Source organism: Schistocerca cancellata, chromosome 3 (assembly GCF_023864275.1).
Source record: "Schistocerca cancellata isolate TAMUIC-IGC-003103 chromosome 3, iqSchCanc2.1, whole genome shotgun sequence".
Classification (NCBI taxonomy): domain Eukaryota; kingdom Metazoa; phylum Arthropoda; class Insecta; order Orthoptera; family Acrididae; genus Schistocerca; species Schistocerca cancellata.
In genome coordinates this window covers 634,080,543-634,101,224 of record NC_064628.1, presented here as the reverse complement: position 1 = coordinate 634,101,224, position 20,682 = coordinate 634,080,543, and the positions used below count along the sequence as shown (strand labels likewise).

At 44.9% G+C, this 20,682-nt stretch overlaps 1 long non-coding RNA gene across 1 annotated transcript in view; it reads left to right on the top strand.

Moving 5' to 3' along the window:
- Window positions 1-3,070: 3,070 nt before the first annotated feature.
- Window positions 3,071-20,682, top strand: part of LOC126175570 (uncharacterized) — a 270,723-nt gene continuing 253,111 nt past the window's right edge. Inside the window, exon 1 of the long non-coding RNA XR_007535594.1 lies at window positions 3,071-3,346. This is a non-coding gene — a long non-coding RNA (uncharacterized LOC126175570). The remainder of the gene's footprint in view (window positions 3,347-20,682) is intronic.

Below are 20,682 nucleotides of genomic sequence, written 5' to 3'. Positions count from 1 at the left end.
AGCAATTTCCGCTTCTTACGGTACTCAGTAGCTTTAGAGGCAGGTAGAGGCAGTGTGTGTACTTTAGTCTGGTCATACATAAAGCACACAGTGGCAAGACGCAATCAATACCTTCACTGCGTGGTAACAACGGTGAAGTCACTGATGACAGTGCCACTAAAGCAGAGGTATTAAACACGGTTTTCCGAAACTCCTTCACCAAAGAAGACAGCTCCATATTTAGCAATTACATACAATCACTCGCACACAGAAAGATCCGTACCTAAAGACTGGAAAATTGCTCAAGTCACACCAATACCCAAAAAGGGAAGTAAGAGTAATTCGCTGAATTATAAGCCTATATCACTAACGTCGATTTGCAGTAGGGTTTTAGAAAATATTCTGTATTCGAACATTATGTAGTACCTCGAAGAAAACGATTTATTGACATACAGTCAGCACGGATTCAGAAAATATCGTTCTTGTGAAACACAACTGGCTCTTTATACTCATGAAGTAATAAGTGCTATCGACAAGGGATGTCACATTGATTCCGTATTTTTAGATTTCCAGAAGGCTTTCGACACCGTTCCTCACTAGCGTCTTCTAATCAAACTGCGTGCCTACGGAGTATCGCCTCAGTTGTGCGACTGGATTCGTGATTTCTTGTCAGAAAGGTCACAGTTCGTAGTAAAAGACGGGAAGTCATCGAGTAAAACAGAAGTAATATCCGGCGTTCCCCAAGGAAGTATTATAGGCCCTCTATTATTCCTGATCTATATTAACGGCATAGGAGACAATCTGAGTAGCCATCTTAGATTGTTTGCAAATGATGCTGTCATTTACCCTCTTGTAAAGTCATCAGATTACCAAAATGAATTGCAAAATGATTTAGATAAGATATCTGTGTGATGCCAAAAGTGGCAATTGACTCTGAATAAAGAAAAGTGTGAAGTTATTCACACGAGTACTAAAAGAAATCGGCTAAATTTCGATTACGCGATAAGTCACACAAATCTGAGGGCAGTAAATTCAACAAAATACAGGGTTATTACAAATGATTGAAGCGATTTCACAGCTCTACAATAACTTTATTATTTGAGATATTTTCACAATGCTTTGCACACACATACAAAAACTCAACAAGTTTTTTTAGGCATTCACAAATGTTCGATATGTGCTCCTTTAGTGATTCGGCAGACATCAAGCCGATAATCAAGTTCCTCTCACACTCGGCGCAGCATGTCCCCATCAATGAGTTCGAAACCATCGTTGATGTGAGCTCGCAGTTCTGGCACGTTTCTTGGTAGAGGAGGTTTAAACACTGAATCTTTCACATAACCCCACAGAAAGAAATCACATGGGGTTAAGTCGGGAGAGCGTGGAGCCCATGACATGAATTGCTGATCATGATCTCCACCATCGGTTTTCCAATCTCCTGTTTAAGAAATGCCGAACATCATGATGGAAGTGCGGTGGAGCACCATCCTGTTGAAAGATGAAGTCGGCGCTGTCGGTCTCCAGTTGTGGCATGAGACAATTTTCCGCAGGCTACGCGTGAAACTTGCCCACACGCGTTCAACCGTTTCTTCGCTCACTGCAGGCCGACCCGTTGATTTCCCCTTACAGAGGCATCCAGAAGCTTTAAACTGCGCATACCATCACCGAATGGAGTTAGCAGTTGTTAGATCTTTGTTGAACTTCGTCCTGAAGTGTCGTTGCACTGTTATGACTGATGTGAGTGCATTTCAAGCACGACATACGCATTCTCGGCTCCTGTCGCCATTTTGTCTCACTGCGCTTTCGAGCGCTCTGGCGGCAGAAACCTGAAGTGCGGCTTCAGCCGAACAAAACTTTATGAGTTTTTCTACGTATGTGTAGTGTGTCGTGACCATATGTCAATGAATGGAGCTACAGTGAATTTATGAATTCGCTTCAATCATTTGTAATAGCCCTGTACTTAGGGATTACAATCACAAATAACCTAAATTGGAACGATCTCACAGGTAATATTGTGGGTAGAGCAAACCAAAGACTGCGATTCATTGGCTGAACACTTAGAAGGTGCAACAGGTCTACCAAAGAGACTGCTTACGCTACCCTTGTCCGCCCTATTCCAGAGCACTGCTTTGCGTCAGGTGTACGGATGACATCGAAAAAGTACAAAGAAGGGCAGCTGGTTTTGTATTATCGCGAAATAGGGGAGATAGTGTCACAGACATGATACGTGAGTTGGAGTGGCAATCATTAAAACAAAGGCGTTTTTCGTTGCGACGGGATCTTCTCATGAAATTTCGATCACCAGTTTTCTTTTCCGATTGCGAAAACATTCTGTTGGCACCCACGTACATAGGGAGAAATGATCATCACGATAAAATAAGAGAAATCAGGGCTCGCACAGAAAAATGTAAGTGCTCGTTTTTCCCGCGTGCCGTTCGAGAGTGGAACGTTAGAGAAACAGCATGAAGGTGGTTCATTGAACCCTCTGCCAGGCACTTTATTGTGAATAGCAGAGTAATCACGCAGATGTAGAACTAAAGACTTATTAAGTAACCGTTCCATATGCTTTTGAAAGCAATTCAGTGTTTTAATTTTTGCTCTTTTCCATTTTTTCTCCTGATTTGCACAGTTTTTCACTGTTTGTCGTGAAATTAATTTTTTCCGCCCTTCGCCCCCAAATTTTTGCCACCCCACGTGGCCGTTTAGTCTTGCCCTGCGATAAGTTGTGGTGCCTCTTAACGCCTGTCCCGTGGTGCTGACCTTGGGAGTGTTGCGGAGATTTTCAGGGCCCCCATTCGTGCCTAAATGCGGCCTTGCGTACGTGGTTGACCCTAGTGCCTTACGAGTCGCGAAACATTCCAACATTGAGATAGCGTTGGCCGAGAATGTGTTGTGACGTAGGTGAGGACACTGGGTCAGTTGTGACGGGCGGGTTGCGTCGCGGCCATCTGCCGGCTGGCTCCCCCCCCCTTCCGTGCCCCTTCCCACCCCTCACGCGGCGTCTGTGCGCTGGAGAGGGGGCCGTGAGTCAGGCTGCGCGGCGTGGCCTGGCGCGCCTCCGCACGCGGTCGGCTCAGTCTGCCGGCGGCCACTGGACCCGTGCCTGCTGACGCGTCAACAGCGGCGACTGTGCGTGCGTGCGTGTGCGCGACTGCGTGTGCTTGCGGCGAAATTGCGGGCCCCATGCTGCAGCAGTGTGCGGCCGAGCTGCGCGCGCCTCACACCCACCGTGCTATTCTTGCGCTGCAGCCTTCCGTCGCCTGCGCAACAATCTTCTGCGACTGTGGCTAGCGACCCGCTGGTTGCCTCCCGGCACCTGTCACCGCGCCAACAAGTCTGCGCGAGCCGAGGAACATCTTCAGTTGAGGTTCGTGAGCAAGCGCGCCTTGTTACGCAGGACTGTTGCTGTGCGGGCGTGTGCTTTGGCATGACGTCATAATGCTATTATGATGCAGCTATGAATAAACAGTGTTGATAAATTGAGTTTGAAACTGTACCAGAAAGGGGTTGTGACTTGGATACCTGCCTTTCGTGGACGTTGCTCTTCCGATTAAGTCCTTCGTCAATATGAAGGGCATTACTGACGAACAGCACGATTTCGTACTAATATGTGACACTAATTTTATTTCCAAATCATATTACCAATGCTACGTCATCTCTGCCTGGTAATACTGAATGGACTGCGTGAGATAATGCCGTCCCCCCCCCCCTCCCCCCGAAAACTACTTGGTCGTGGCGACAGACTGATAAGTACGTAGCCCAAGGTCTATCTGATTGTAAGTTGAGGAAGCCAATGAATGTGGACGGAAAAATGTAAAAGATATAATAACATATTCATTTGTAGCGGAGCCCTATGCCTACGTTCGCGCCCTATCATTTTCATTACAAAAACTGAATGGTAAATTCAGAAAAGCTCCTTTACATAAGACATATCGACGACAAGCATTTTGGTGCACATGTGTGTACATGTTTAAGTTACTTATGAAAACATACGAAGAGGGGTAAAAGCCGTCCACGTAACTCCAGTCCGGCTCGTCCAGTTCAGATAAAATTTGCCGCATATAGTCAACACTGCTTATTCACTGTCAAAGAATGAAAGAACTTCATACTCAATGTAATATACTTAGTTTACGTAGGATATATGACTGATTATTGAAGCTTATATGGCAAATCTACGTCCCATTTTATGAGACAAATTAGTTTATTGCTCTAGTGAATGGCATTTGCTCTATGTGCGCCGTTATCGTATAAGCTTATACTGTATGTTTTAAAATCCAGAGTCCATTTCACCGGATTTAATACTTACACCGTTCTCTTTTATCGCATAATAATGCCGGTTCTGTACTTTAAATTCTATTAAAAATTCCACGTGCATTCCTTGCGCCCGGAAAAATGTAGGATGTGTCGGCAACAGCAGACCGAATTATTATTCAGATTTATAAATTGAAGTCCCATTGAAAGAAAATGAGGCAACTTTCAAATTGTCATTCGGTACTGGTCGCTAGTACCGATGTGGTCATAGGTATTGGCAAGAGAATCATTTTTCCTAAAACGCAATGTCAGGCCAATTTTGTGTCGCTATTGAGACCGTAATCATATTGTGTCACGCATGATTGCCCGTTGCACCAGTATACAGCGCTGCGTATCGTGGCGTTATTGCGCTGCTGCTGAAATATACGCCCGTGAGAAGTGTCTCGTCCTTTGCAAGCGGCAGCCGCTGACGTCAGAGCGGGTCCAAGGGCCCGATCTGTGCCAAGAGCTTCAAGAGCAATAATAATGTAGGCAGAGGCTAAACGGCGAGCGAAGCTTAAGGCCTCGCTGTTGATTAATAATGAAGAGACGAGGACAGCGCAATCATTCTCGATGGGGAATTTATTTAGCCGTAGCTACTCGTGATTTCAACAGGACACTCATTTTCTCGCATTGTCATACATTTCTTGTGCACGTGAGCCCGTTTCTCGATTCATTTTATTTTATTTTTATTTTTTGAGTTTATTGTAACATGGTAACAAAAACAGCGTATAAGATAGGTCCACCAAATGTGTAACGATTATGTACAGATATTTCAAACTCTAAAGTGGGTTGTTGTAGCTTACGAAGTGCAGTAATTTGTTGTTTGGAGACGGCCGTGACAGTTGTGTTCGTTACAGTGATTTATATTGCCAGACTTAACCATTGTTTTAGTTTGCACTTTCGACTGTCTCAAAGGGACATCTTCAGCATGTTGATCTGAATGACAGTTTGGGCCGGTTGAAACAGGAGTTCCAAATCAGTGGTAGTAAACCTGGTCTCTGCTGCCCATTAGTGAGCGTTGTAGCTATCAGTGCAGGCGGTAGGGGTTTTAATAGCATTTTCATTAGGTTTTCATAAAATTTTGACGATAAAAAGGCGGTACACAATTATAGTTCTTTGTCATAACGTGTTGTAACTGTGCTTTTATATAGTTAAGTTACCTGCTGATTTTATAAATCGCCATTCCTGTGTAACCAGTAGGCAATTTGAAAATTTTACTACTAAGACAGATACAAAAGTGGGCGCTAGGTTAAAAAAAATTGACTACCCCTGATCTAAATTATAAATATAATTGTCTTAGCAATAGAAAATTATGCTATTAATTTACGTATGACAATAGTACAAATTTTAAGTCCAGCGCAAAACAAGTGTAAAAGCCTGAAGTTAAAAATGTGGTTGACTTCAATCAATATCATAACATACTCTTGGTGGTATTTTGGGATGTACATCAAATAATGCCATCCACCCCCCCCCCCCCACACACACACACACACATATATATATATATATAACCCTCGTGCTAACTATTTACTTACGGATGCGCGCTTTACAAATGTAGTTGCCAGGCAATAGTATTGAGCATGTGTCACTAGTTTATTTAATTTTATTTCTGTGCAGTCGTGGAACTGACCAGTTATCGTAGATATGAGTAAGTGATGGTATTGCTTGACTGTGTATAAGATTTTTTATTTGTATTCGTCTCTGATAGCCTATTTCCGCTCGCGTTTTGGAAGTTACTTCTCACTGCGTGCATGTTTGCGAATTATAGGATGCGCTAAGAAGTCTCCGCTCTCCAAATAGTTGTTTTGGCCATCCCTACACTGAATTAAGATACGCCTTCCTAAACGTTTACTGACATCGACAGCTAGTATTCCAGCAAAAGCTGCTTCACATTTCCTTAGTTAAACACAAAGCTCCATTTCCAGTGGTAGTATGACGGCCTTCAGAGGCGTTTAAAACGATAATGGTGCCGATAGAATTATCGTGTATTGCTCTGTGCCCGTGGGAGTTAGGGCAGGAATAGCGTATTGACTGCGTTGTTGTTGGCAATAAGTGAAAATTCCAAATCAGATTTTCATCTAGTGTCACTTTAAATAACGTAAAAGTTGTATATTAGTTGCTGTCACCAGGAAACTCCATAACTGAGTTAATGTTCACATCACACGGTTTTCGTACGATCACTGATCACCACGCTATTGAGCAGCCTCACAATCAAGGCATCATACTTGACCCATTATTTAAGAGCAGTTACTTCTGAGAAAGAGAACCTATTAATGCATGACAGAAGACAGCTGAAGGAGCTGCAAATGTGAGCGTTCTTACCAGATGCCATCTGCAGTAAGTCTTGTGGACCGCACAGGTTGTTTATCAGTGCTTATTGCGTAATGTGGCCAGATAAGTTCCTTATATGACTGACGGCACTGATGTCTTCGATACGGATTTCTTTGCACTACTTGATGACTGAATCATTTGTTTTTCAGGAAAAGTGTGTCACAGCTGACAAACCTGATATAGCGATGACCATTATAAACTTCTGTCTCATTCCACAGGCTTAATATTCTTTTTTCGAGCTTATCATCGCGACAGTGTCAATACATATCTATAACTTGCTGCCACAATTCCATTGTGAAGCAAAGACAACTACTAACGAGTTGCCAGATTCCTATTACCACAGCACCTTATCCCAATACCATCTTGAACTCATCAGTTGATAAGTTTCTTTTTACTCCTTTTTTCTTCTTCAGTGTTCTGTGCCGTGGGATGCGTTTATTCAACCTCCCCCTCCCCATCGTCCTTTATGCCCAAGATGGGTCCTTGTTTAGGGGCGTACTCCGTATTCTCTTCAGAAGGTCTGGTTGTTTGGTACAAGCTGTGTATGTACATTCGAGAAAATCTGGTGACGTAATTGTTTCATGCTAATGCATACAGCTGTCACATTTTTTACTTCTTTATTATTCACTGCACAGCCATTCGTAGGAGTTGTCAGGAGAAGATCCCGGCGTTTTGAACAGTATATAAATATTGTAGAAAATTCAGTTGCGAAATGCATAGTCACCTAATCTAATAGGGATTATATATTCACATACTCTTTTTTTATATAAAGTATATCAGTCGGATTAGCCGTTTTACGAATATATTTCTGTACCGCAGAGAAGAATCTAATTGTTAATGCCACCAACGCCGTCGAAACGTTATAATATGGATCTACAGAGTGTTACGAAACGAGTCTTTCAAATTAATACAATAGGAGAGAACATGAATACAAATATATTTAGTTATGGTACATATGGTCCTTGACGGCAGTTTCTGATGCCAGGGACGATTTACACAGCAGGTAATTTAACATGTAGCATTCACAGAAGCTGCTCGAATGCACGACCATTAGCTTGTATGCACGCAGTACATCGTCGAACCATTGATTGTCGTGTCACGCCGTGTCCGTAATGGTCCCAGCAGCGACGGCAATTCTAGCGACTAGTCCACCCGTTTCCACAACGGTTTGGTACACCAGCTGCTAGATATTCTCGTAGAGGAAGAAATCCAGACATCTGAGGTCAGGTGACCTAGCTGGCCAGGCCACTGAGCCACCTCCCCCGATCCATCGATTCCCGGACATGGCTCTCAGATGAGTCCTCACAGGAGTGCTGAAATGGGCATGCGCCCCATCGTGCTGGAAGTACATCTTCGTCTTCCATTCAGAGGCACATCCTCCAGCAGTTCTGGCAACATACAGGTTGTCAGTTATTGAACTATATGAAAGAAACGTAAATTAGTTACAGACTACAGCGTGTACACACTTTATTCAACACGACAGATGAAACTTCCTGGAAGATTAAAACTGTGTGCTGGGACGGATATGGCAGGAAGTCGATTAACGTATTGACGTATGCCGAATGTTTGTAAAAAAAAGTTTACAGTTTCTCTTCAAAATGCAATATGTGTGGCATCTGTACAGTGTTTAGTTCTTGTACAATAAATAACTGAAAGTGTTCCCTGACAAACTTGGTAGCATTAATGTCCAGAGTATGGGGTGCAGGATATCCGTGCGTCACAGTGCTACCGTCCGGATCCAGTCATGGCCACCAGGCTGTGATCGGTCATCGTGATTCATAGTCTCACGCATCTGGCCAGTCGCAGTGCACTCCCGTCGTCAACTGCACTGAAGGTTCTGCGATCCATTCTCAAATGGTACCTGTACAATATCCATATCGTACAACAGCTTCCACCACGGGACGCACAACGACGTGTTGAGTTCGCTCACCACTTCCTCGCAAGAACTGGAGTTGACGAGGGCTGGCCCTCGACCATCCTATGGACAGGCGAAGCTCATTTTTCTCTGACGGGTGAAGTAAACACAGAATTGCCGAGCGTGGGGATCTTCACCTCCAGCTACTGAGCATGAAGTTTCCCTGTATGGTTAACGTGTCGCCGTATGGTATGGCTTCACGTCTCAAGTTCATCATTGGCTCTTTCTTTTTTGAACAGGTTGGCATTCGAGGACCAAAGACGTGCAGTGTGACTGGCCAACGTTACTGTGATATGCTTCACCAGAATGTCGTACCCGCCATACAGGAGAGAGACGCAATGAACTCAACAATTTTCGTGCAAGACGAGCCCCGCACATCGCTCGTGAAGGTCACCTGCTTCTACGAAACACATTTCGAAACGATCGAATTATCAGCCTATCGTTTCCAAATGCTTGGCCGGCACGGTCACCTACGATTTCTTGTGATTTCTGGTTGTGGGGCTACCTGAAGGACAGGGTAACCAGCGGAACATTTAGACATGTGCTGATCTGAAGCGCAACATCAATGCTTCATCACGTTTCATTCCGCTGTGCAAAACCTTGACACAATATTACATTGGCATATGTGTGTTTTAAAGCATATATTCTGTAATTTATGTAATATATAATTTTTTATAAATTTAATAACAGGGAAAAGTTACAGAAAACTCAAAAGTTATATAGGTTTACATATATGAAAGAAAGAGGTACCTAAAAACACGCCTGTATTAGAGTGAAATGTTATCAGAATATCAGAGAATACGGTGAGGAACTTTCGGAGATAGATGTTTCTCTTAGATGTTTTTGAACAAATAGACATTTAAATTTTTCTTGGGAAGCAGGTGGTTTGCTGGGTCTGTGCAAAATGCCACGTTACGGATCCCTAGGTCGTATCTTGGACCCCCCTAAGTTCTGTCAGTTCACTTCCTTCACCTATGACAATTTTTGCTGTTAAAAATGCCAACTTCTCCGTATCGCCAAACTTTACTTAGGTCCCCACATAATTGGCTGGGTCAGTCAGTTCAGAGGTCGGAGGAAAGCAACGGTACATCATTTCCATCAGGACCACGCCTAGTAAAGCACTGTCGTGCTCAAACCAACGTTCGAGTTGACGACAGTTGTACTTTTAGGGTGAAGAGTCTCCTCAAAATAACGCTACGTATTCACACGACGTCCGGTGTCAATGGAAAGCGTCGTTTTGATGCTCGTTACAAAGAAAGTATAGTTTAAAGTATAATTTTGTGGACCCATTAGAAGTTAGTAGCTCCTGTAAATACTGATTATTTTTCGTGTTTTTCGTCCACACCCTCGAAATAGCCTTAAAATGAATATCACGTCAGACTAATTGCAGGTAGTTCCATGCATGGACTGTGTATATGCTGTTATAATTTTAACATCATTTAGTTTGTCATGAAAATCAAAACATTTCACATTGACAATGAAATATCAGACGAACAGTATTTCTTAGAGCAGAGTACAGTAAGTAAAGAAATACTCTGAATCGCCGTTAACGATGTTCCACTTGCCGGGAGCAGCAGTTCCATGGTACTTGCACTGTCTGAATCTGCACAAGGCACTGTCGTAAGAGTACATGGTAGCATTTGGTCACTACCGAAGGGGGTGCCATATGACAAGGCGCTCTATTCAAAGTGATTTCAGTGCAAGCATCACGTGGACGATAACTATGAAGGAATTATGTCCGTGCCATTGTAGCCACGTGGACTACAAAAATGTAAGTTCCCAACATAGAGTAGCATCGTACATTACATAAAGGTTAGAATTACTGTAGCTGGCAAAGCAGAAAAAAGAAGAAACGCTTCACTGAGAGGTTATCCACCATAAGTTCTATCAGGAGCTTCGGAATAGTGCCGTTGGGTCGCCTGTACATTTACTCCAGTGAACTTAAAGAATCGCCTGTTCCAACATAAGGAAGAGTAATTTCCAGTTACGCTCTTGGCGGGAGAGTATGTCTGATCATAGTATTTTGCTTTTTAACTGAGGACTTATCGTTAACAAAGAGTTAAAAAAATGTTCAGATGTGTGTGAAATCTTATGGGACGTAACTGCTAAGGTCATAAGTCCCTAAGCTTACACTCTACTTAACCTAAATTATCCTAAGGACAAACACACACCCATGCCCGAGGGAGGACTCGAACCTCCGCCGGGACGAACCGCACAGTCCATGACTGCAGCGCCTAAGACCGCTCGGCTAATCCTGCGCGGCAACATAGAGTTCCAGAAACTGATATTTTGAATGTAATTAACCATTTTTGTGCATTTCTGGATTCGTACTGGAGGTTTCTGATAGAATTCCAGATGCTCCCCTTGTATTTCTTTGTGTTATCCATTTTCTCCTCTTTAAGGAACATTCATGTTTTACTTCTTTTCCTCTTCAACGTTTACAGCTTGTGGAGTAATTAGATGACAAGAAAATCTTCGGTCCGAACTATTATCTTTAAGCTATCGTAGGCTACCGCATCTAATGTTCAGTAAAATGTTTGCGGGGAGTGTGAACGCGTCGTCATGTCGATGTGTAGGGCATCGTTGCTGCCACTGTTTAAAATGGCCTTCGCCAGTGTCTGCTATTTGTGTCTGTCTTCCACACGGCACTGGCAGCTCGTGCAGCAGGATCAGTATGCAATTGGCGCACGGCTCCAATTGTTGTTCTTGCTTGGCATCAGGAAAGGAAAAGTGAATTCGTGTAGCATGGTTGGTCGGAAGAGCCCCAGGGATACGTTCAGAGTCCCAATTGCAACGTTTTTCTTCCTTGACGCAAAACGACAGTGTTGTTGTTCAGTCCGAATACTGGTTTGACGCAGCTCTCCACCCTGGTATGACTTTTGAAGCCGGCCGGGGTGGCCGAGCGGTTCTAGGCGCTACAGTCTGGAACCGCGCGACCGCTACGGTCGCAGGTTCGAATCCTGCCTCGGGCATGGATGTGTATGATGTCCTTAGGTTAGTTAGGTTTAATTAGTTGTAAGTTCTAGGGGACTGATGACCTCAGAAGTTAAGTCCCATAGTGCTCAGAGCCATTTGAGCCATTTTTGTCTTTTGCAAGTCTCGTCACCTTTGCATTGCTACTGTGCCCTACAACCATTTGAATATACTTACAGTAGCCAAGTTTTGGTCTCCCTGTCCAATTTTCACCCTTCCACTCTTTCGTCCATTACCAAACGGACTATTTCTCTATCGCTCATGACGTGTTTTCCCAACCTATTTCTTTTTTAGTCAGTCTTTTGCTCCTGAATTATCTTAATTAGTTATCCGAGAAATCTGCCTATCTTCAGCCTTCTTTCGTAGTACCACATTTGAAAAAGTTCTCATTTTTCTGTACTGTTTATCGCCCACGTTTCACTACCGTATAAGGCCACACCCTAGCAATATATTTCTAGAAACGTTTTCCTAACATCTTAATTTCAATTAGATGTTAAGATGTTTGTCTTTTTCAGAAAAACTTTTCTTGCCATTGCAAGCCCCATTTTGTATCCTTTCTAATTCCGTCGTCGTCGATTACTTTAGTTCCCAAATAGCAAAACTCCAGTGCTCTTAGTGCTCCTAGGGGATCGCCGAGTTTGAAGTCCCCATCCGACTGATCGATCACTCTCAAAGGAGCATGTGATTCCCCCCCCTCCCAGAGACGGAGACTACGGAGATGTTTGGAAACTAATCCACGGCACTGGTGCAAACTCTGGTGATAAGGAACTGTACTCTGCTGTAACTGCAGGCGACGTCACAGCGTGGAATTCCACATTCCGCTACACTGCGGAGTAGACTTAGTCTGGCGTGTCAGATTTTTGCCTTGTGGCCAGGAACGTGGCCAATGAGGTGCGACGTCGTTTTACGTCACAAACAGAACATAGGAGCCGTCACATTGTATTGCTCGTAACATCGTATTTTGTGCACTTTCTTCCTCCTAGAATACGTGGTAGGAATATATAAGCTGTTTCAAAACATCAGCAAACTGAGGCTCTGTCGAAAACCCGTCGTTTTAACTACGATTTGCTGTAGTAAAATGACAGGAAACTACTTATCGGTAGGTAAAGGCTTCCTGTGGGTGGTATTTTTAGTGTTATAGCGTGTGTGCTACGAAAGCGGGTCTTTTTCGTACAATTTGCTTATTAAATGTAAAATAATTGTATTTGTATATAGTCTTTGGGCAGTGTATGACGTGTACGGAGGCACGCTTCGTACTACGGGACTGTAGCGTAGAATCAGCGCCGCGAGCTGTTGAGTCGTGTGGAGAAAGGTGGCAGGTTCGCGTCCACCTCCATCCAAACTGTTTTTTCACCAAATGTTTTGTAAAAGATTCCGGGTCTTTCTTATTCATTTTATGTGACAAACGCTTATGTTTTCATCACTTTTTTGGGAGTGATTATCACATCCACAAGAAAACCTAAATCGGGCAAGGTAGAAGAATCTTTTTACCCATTCGCCAAGTGTACAAGTTAGGTGGGTCGACAACATATTCCTGTCATGTGACGCAACCTGCCGTCACCAGTCTCGCATAGAATATATCAGACATTTTTACCTGTGGGGGAATCGGTTGACCTATGACCTTGCGATCAAATGTTTTCGGTTGCCATTGGAGAGGCACGTCCTTTCGTCGACTAATCGCACGGATTTGCGGTGCTGTCGCAAAACACAGACACTAAACTTATTACAGTGACCAGAGACGTCAATGAACGAACGGACAGATCATAACTTTGCGAAAATAAAGAAACAAAACTTTTCACCCGAGGGGAGACTTGAACCAAGGACCTCTCATTCCACAGCTGCTCACGTTAACCACGGGACCATGGCGCTCCTGAGCTCACACTATCCTTGATGTTGCCTATCTGACACATGGACTACTCAGTTTGTATATTTTGCTTATTTTTTCATGGTTCCACACAACTTCTTCCTGTTTTCTCGATTGATCTGTGCTTAGTTTTTCAAGGCCTATCCACTGTGCCAACTTATAACTAAATCTGAGGGGGGTGCGATGGGGAGGTTCCCTTGTTAGAACTACTTAAACCTAACTAACCTAAGGACATCACACACATCCATGCCCGAGGCAGCATTCGAACCTGCGTCCGTAGCGGTCGCGCGGTTCCAGACTGTAGCGCCTAGAACCTTTCTGCCACTCCGTCGGCGACAGAGGCCAGCTCCTGGAACGTTTGTCCCCTGGCCAAAAATCTTTAACTGCCAGGGTATGTCTGAAAGTTTTGTTATATGAAACCTTCTGTTAGGGTGAGTCACCTAACATTACCGCTGGATATAGTTCGTAAATCACGTCACATACTGACGAATCGATTCCACAGACCGAACGTGAGGAGAGGGGCTAGTGTAATTGGTTAATACAAACCATACAAAAATGCACGGAAGTATGTTTTTTTAACACAAACCTACGTTTTTTAAAATGGAACCCCGTTAGTTTTGTTAGCACATCTGAACATATAAACAAATACGTAATCAGTGCCGTTTGTTGCATTGTAAAATGTTAATCACATCAGGAGATATTGTAACCTAAAGTTGACGCTTGAGTACCACTCCTCCGCTGTTCGATCGTGTGTATCGGAGAGCACCGAATTACGTAGGGATCCAAAGGGAACGGTGATGGACCTTAGGTACAGAAGAGACTGGAACAGGACATTACGTCCACATGCTAACACCTTTTTATTGGTCTTTTTCACTGACGCACATGTACATTACGTTTTCAATTACGGAGTGGAACAGAGTGTGTCCCGACATGCCAAGCCAATAGATGTTCAATGTGGTGGCCATCATTTGCTGCACACAATTGCAATCTCTGGCGTAATGAATGTCGTACACGCCGCAGTACAGCTGGTGTAATGTCGCCGCAGGCTGCCACAATACGTTGTTTCATATCCTCTGGGGTTGTAGGCACATCACGGTACACATTCTCCTTTAACGTACCCCACAGAAAGAAGTCCAGAGGTGTAAGATCAGGAGAGCGGGCTGGCCAATTTATGCTTCCTCCACGTCCTATGAAATGCCCGTCGAACATCCTGTCAAGGGTCAGCCTAGTGTTAATTGCGGAATGTGCAGGTGCACCATCATGCTGATACCACATACGTCGACGCGTTTCCAGTGGGACATTTTCGAGCAACGTTGGCAGATCATTCTGTAGAAACGCGATGTATGTTGCAGCTGTTTGGGCCCCTGCAATGAAGTGAGGACCGATGAGGTGGTCGCCAATGATTCCGCACCATATATTTACTGTCCACGGTCGCTGTCGCTCTACCTGTCTGAGCCAGCGAGGATTGTCCACGGACCAGTAATGCATGTTCCGTAGATTCGCTGCCCCGTGGTTTGTGAAACCCGCTTCATCGGTAAACAGGTAGAACTGCAACGCATTCTCTGTTAACGCCCATTGACAGAATTGCACTCGATGATTAAAGTCATCACCATGTAATTGCTGATGTAGCGACACATAAAACGGGTGAAAGCGGTGACGATGCAGTATGCGCATGACACTACTTTGACTCAGTCCACCGGCTCTCGCAATGTCCCGTGTACTAATGTATGGGTTCATGGCAACAGCAGCTAAGACACAAACTGCACCCGCTTCTCCTGCGACGGGCCTGTTACGGACCCGTTTGCGTGCTACGACCATACCTGTTGCATACAGTTGGCGGTAGATGTTTTGCAATGTGCGGCACGTTGGATGCTCTCTGTCCGGCTACCATTCTGCATACACCCTGCAGGCTTCAGCTGCATTTCGTCGACACTCGCCATAGATGAGTATCATCTCCGCCTTTTCAGAGTTCGAATACACCATGGTCACAGTTCCTACAACACTACACTATCACAGACGTCTGGTAACACGGTGTACTACAGTTGGCCTGCGTGCGGAGACGAATGCAGAATAACAATAGCAGCAAGAGCTACATGCGGACACTGCGACAGCTAGACCAAACCACAACAGTGCACTACAGCCACACTCGTAAACACGGTCGTCATCGTAAACATGTCCCTGCAGATGCTGCTCGCCGACCGTGGCCCGTGTTTGTTACAACACGCAACTGAACGTCGGAGGTTTCAAACGTCAACTTTAGGTTACAATATCTCCGGATGTAATTAACATTTTACAATGCAACAAACGGCACTGATTACGTATTTGTTTATATGTTCAGATGTGCTAACAAAACTAATGTGGTTCCATTTAAAAAAAACGTAGGTTTGTGTTAAAAAACATACTTCCGTGCATTTTTGTATAGTTTGTATTAAACAATTACACTAGCCCCTCTCCTCACGTTCGGTCTGTGGAATCGGTTCGTCAGTATTTGATGTGGTTTACGAAATATATCCAATAGTAACGTTAGGTGACTCACCCTGTATACACAGGGTGTTACAAAAAGGTACGGACCGGTCGGCGTGGCCGTGCGGTTAAAGGCGCTTCAGTCTGGAACCGCGTGACCGCTACGGTCGCAGGTTCGAAGCCTGCCTCGGGCATGGCTGTGTGTGATGTCCTTAGGTTAGTTAGGTTTAATTAGTTCTAAGTTCTAGGCGACTGATGACCTCAGAAGTTAAGTCGCATAGTACTCAGAGCCATTTTGAAAAAGGTACGGCCAAACTTTCAAGAAACATTCCTCACACACAAAGAAAGAAAATATGTTATGTGGACATGTGTCCGGAAACGCTTACTTTCCATGTTAGAGCTCACTTTATTACTTCTCTTCAGATCACATTAATCATGGAATGGAAACACACAGCAACAGAACGTACCAGCGTGACTTCAAACACTCTGTCACAGGAAATGTTCAAAATGTCCTCCGTTAGCGAGGATACATGCATCCACCCTCCGCCGCATGGAATCCCTGATGCGCTGATGCAGCCCTGGAGAATGGCGTATTGTATCACAGCCGTCCACAATACGAGCACGAAGAGTCTCTACATTTGGTATCGGGGTTGCGTAGACAAGAGCTTTCAAACGCCCCCATAAATGAAAGTCAAGAGGGTTGAGGTCAGGAGAGCGTGGAGGCCATGGAATTGGTCCGCCTATACCAATCCATCGGTCACCGAATCTGTTGTTGAGAAGCGTACGAACACTTCGACTGAAATGTGCAGGAGCTCCATCGTGCATGAACCACATGTTGTGTCGTACTTGTAAAGGCACATGTTCTAGCAGCACAGGCAGAGTATCCCATATGAAATCATAATAACGTGCTCCATTGAGCGTAGGTGGACGCAACTAAACTGAGCTCTAACATGGAAATTAAGCGTTTCCGGACACATGTCCACATAACATCTTTCCTTTATTTGTGTGTGTGTAATGTTTCCTGAAAGTTTGGCCGTACCTTTTTGTAACACCCTGTATAGGGTGGGTCATGTGTATATTGCCGGTAAATATCTTTTTCAATGATGATGAGAAACTTCGACAAGATCTCGTCTTCCATTGGAATGAAATCACGAAACGAATTTCGATCTTGAACCCTGTGTGATGAAGTACGTTATTTAAAAATTTTGGTCGTCAATGCGACATTTAGAATAAAATTATTATGCATGCACAGACTGACATTAGAGACTGTACCTTAACTATATTCAGTTTAAAACAGAAAATTAGATGAAAATTCAATTGAGTTAACGAATAGCTTCTACTAATCTCACATCGTTGTTGTACAGAATTATGAAGTTTTTCAGTACCAGCAGTTTGCTGTTCAAACCATCGACGAGTCCAGAATCTCCTTCGAGATTTTCTTCGCTCCTCTTCGACAGAGTGAAGGCAGCTGTTTTACGCGCATCCGTTTTCGTAAAGAAATATGTGGTTTGCGAGCCAAATAAAGCCGACAGCGGCCGCTGGAAAGCGCGAGAAGGCAAATCACTGATGTATTCTTGTCGGGTTATCAGCTGAGTGGTGGCGTCGTCTTGTCGCAACGTTTCAATGAGTTTGGTACCCAGATGATGATGGGTAGGAAACTGATAACCCGAGAAGAATTCATCAGTAGAATACGCCGAGAAAGACTGCATTCGCGTAAGGCAAATCACATTAGCCAGCTGGTGCCGCGTTCCAACGGCACTGTCTCGCGTGAGGTTGGATGTCCCATCCGCGTCCACGCCAACGTTAGCTGCCTCGTCCCGCGTGGGGACTGCGTAAGCGTGCCTTTACGACATCCGCTCAGCAGGCTGTTGTCAAAGGCGAGTGGACCCATGCAAACGAGTTTTTGGAGTGGGGACGGTGCATATCCCTTTCAGGTATGTCGGGCAGAATAATCTTCAGTTACACCTGCCTGTGTAGCGGTGCGGCGCCTGCCCTTGACTTACGCGCGATTAGCTGGCGCCGGCAGCAGCAAGTGCGCCGGCCGAGCTGGCGAGGCGAGGGACGGGCAGCGGCTGTTCCCGCCGCGGTTATCGCTGATTCGCTTTAAATAGCCCGGCAGCCGGCCAGTTGGGCTAATTGAGACAACTCGGCCACGGCGCGCCACGCTTGGGTGCCTCCTGTCACACGCCGCGCGCTCCTCTCAACAGTACCAAAGTACGTCTTGCCGTAGACTCCCCCGCCGTACGCTGCTGGTGAAAAGCTCTCTGGTTTCCTGCCGGGTTTCAGTGCTGCAAAGCCAGCACTTCAGTGAGTTTCACCCTTATCAACCTCGGGCTCATTGTCAGAAAATTGCGAGCTGTTGATGACAACCCTCTTTTTCTGTAGAGGCTTAGATCTTTGGGCTGTCTGTTCAAATATTCTCCTGAGTCAAACTGAAACACAGGTAAAAAGTCACTTTAGTACACTGGAAGGAACAGTATTTTTCCGCCAACAGACGTAAAGTGTCGGGAGATACAGGACGTCTGTTCATGTTCACATTGGACTCGCATTCACGAGGATGATGGTTCAGATACAGATTTAGGTTTCCCGTGGCTTCCTTAAATCGCTCCACGCAGATGCTGGGATCATTCCTTAGAAAGAACACGGTCGACTTCCGTCCCCATCCTTCAAACAATCCGATCTTGTGATCCGTCTCTTGTTGTTGTTGTTGTTGTTGTTGTTGTGGTCTTCAGTCCTGAGACAGGTTTCATGCTGCTCTCCATGCTACTCTATCCTGTGCAAGCTTCATCATCTCCCAGTACCTACTGCAACCTACATCCTTCTGAATCTGCTTAGTGTATTCATCTCTTGGTCTCCCTCTACGATTTTTACCCTCCACGCTGCCCTCCAATACTAAGTTGGTGACCCCTTGATGCCTCAGAATATGCCCTACCAACCGGTCCCTTCTTCTTGTCAAGTCGTGCCGCAAACTCCTCTTCTCCCCAGTTCTATTCAATACCTCCTCATTAGTTACGTGATCTACCCATCTAATCTTCAGCATTCTTCTGTAGCACCACATTTCAAAAGCTTCTATTCTCTTCTTGTCTAAACTATTTATCGTCCACGTTTCACCTCCATTCATGGCTACACTCCTCATAAACACTTTCAGAAACGTCTTCCTGACACTTAAATCTATACTCGATGTTAATAAATTTCTCTTCTTCAGAAATGCTTTCCTTGCCATTGTCAGTCTACATTTTATATCCTCTCTATTTCGACCACCATCGGTTATTTTGCTTCCCAAATAGCAAAACTACGTTACTACTTTAAGCGTCTCATTTCCTAATCTAATTCCTGCAGCATCACCCGATTTAATTCGACTACATTCCATTATCCTCGTTTTGCTTTTGTTGATGTTCATCTTATACCCTCCTTTCAAGACTCTGTCCATTCCGTTGAGCTGCTCTTCCAAGTCCTTTGCTGTCTCTGACAGAATTACAATGTCATCGGGGAACCTCAAAGTTTTTATTTCTTCTCCATGGATTTTAATTCCTACTCCAAATTTTTCTTTTGCTCAATATACAGATTGAATAACATTGGGGAGAGGCTACAACCGTGTCTCACTCCCCAACCACTGCCTCCCTTTCATGTCCCTCGACTCTTATAACCGCCGGCCGCGGTGGTCTAGCGGTTCTGGCGCTGCAGTCCGGAACCGCGGGACTGCTACGGTCGCAGGTTCGAATCCTGCCTCGGGCATGGGTGTGTGTGATGTCCTTAGGTTAGTTAGGTTTAAGTAGTTCTAAGTTCTAGGGGACTTATGACCTAAGATGTTGAGTCCCATAGTGCTCAGAGCCATTTTTTTGACTCTTATAACTGCCACCTGGTTTCTGTACAAATTGTAAGCAGCCTTTCGCTCCCTGTATTTTACCCCTGCCACCTTCATAATTTGAAAGAGAGTATTCCAGTCAACATTGTCAAAAGCTTTCTCTAAGTCTACAAATGCTAGAAACGTAGGTTTGCTCTTCCTTAATCGAGCTTCTAAGATAAGTTGTAGGGTCAGTATTGCCTCACGTGTTCCTACATTTCTACGGAATCCAAACTGATCTTTCCCGAGATCGGCTTCTACCAGTTTTTCCATTCGTCTGTAAGGAAGTCGTGTTAGTACACTCCTGGAAATTGAAATAAGAACACCGTGAATTCATTGTCCCAGGAAGGGGAAACTTTATTGACACATTCCTGGGGTCAGATACATCACATGATCACACTGACAGAACCACAGGCACATAGACACAGGCAACAGAGCATGCACAATGTCGGCACTCGTACAGTGTATATCCACCTTTCGCAGCAATGCAGGCTGCTATTCTCCCATGGAGACGATCGTAGAGATGCTGGATGTAGTCCTGTGGAACGGCTTGCCATGCCATTTCCACCTGGCGCCTCAGTTGGACCAGCGTTCGTGCTGGACGTGCAGACCGTGTGAGACGACGCTTCATTCAGTCCCAAACATGCTCAATGGGGGACAGATCCGGAGATCTTGCTGGCCAGGGTAGTTGACTTACACCTTCTAGAGCACGTTGGGTGGCACGGGATACATGCGGACGTGCATTGTCCTGTTGGAACAGCAAGTTCCCTTGCCGGTCTAGGAATGGTAGAACGATGGGTTCGATGACGGTTTGGATGTACCGTGCACTATTCAGTGTCTCCTCGACGATCACCAGTGGTGTACGGCCAGTGTAGGAGATCGCTCCCCACACCATGATGCCGGGTGTTGGCCCTGTGTGCCTCGGTCGTATGCAGTCCTGATTGTGGCGCTCACCTGCACGGCGCCAAACACGCATACGACCATCATTGGCACCAAGGCAGAAGCGACTCTCATCGCTGA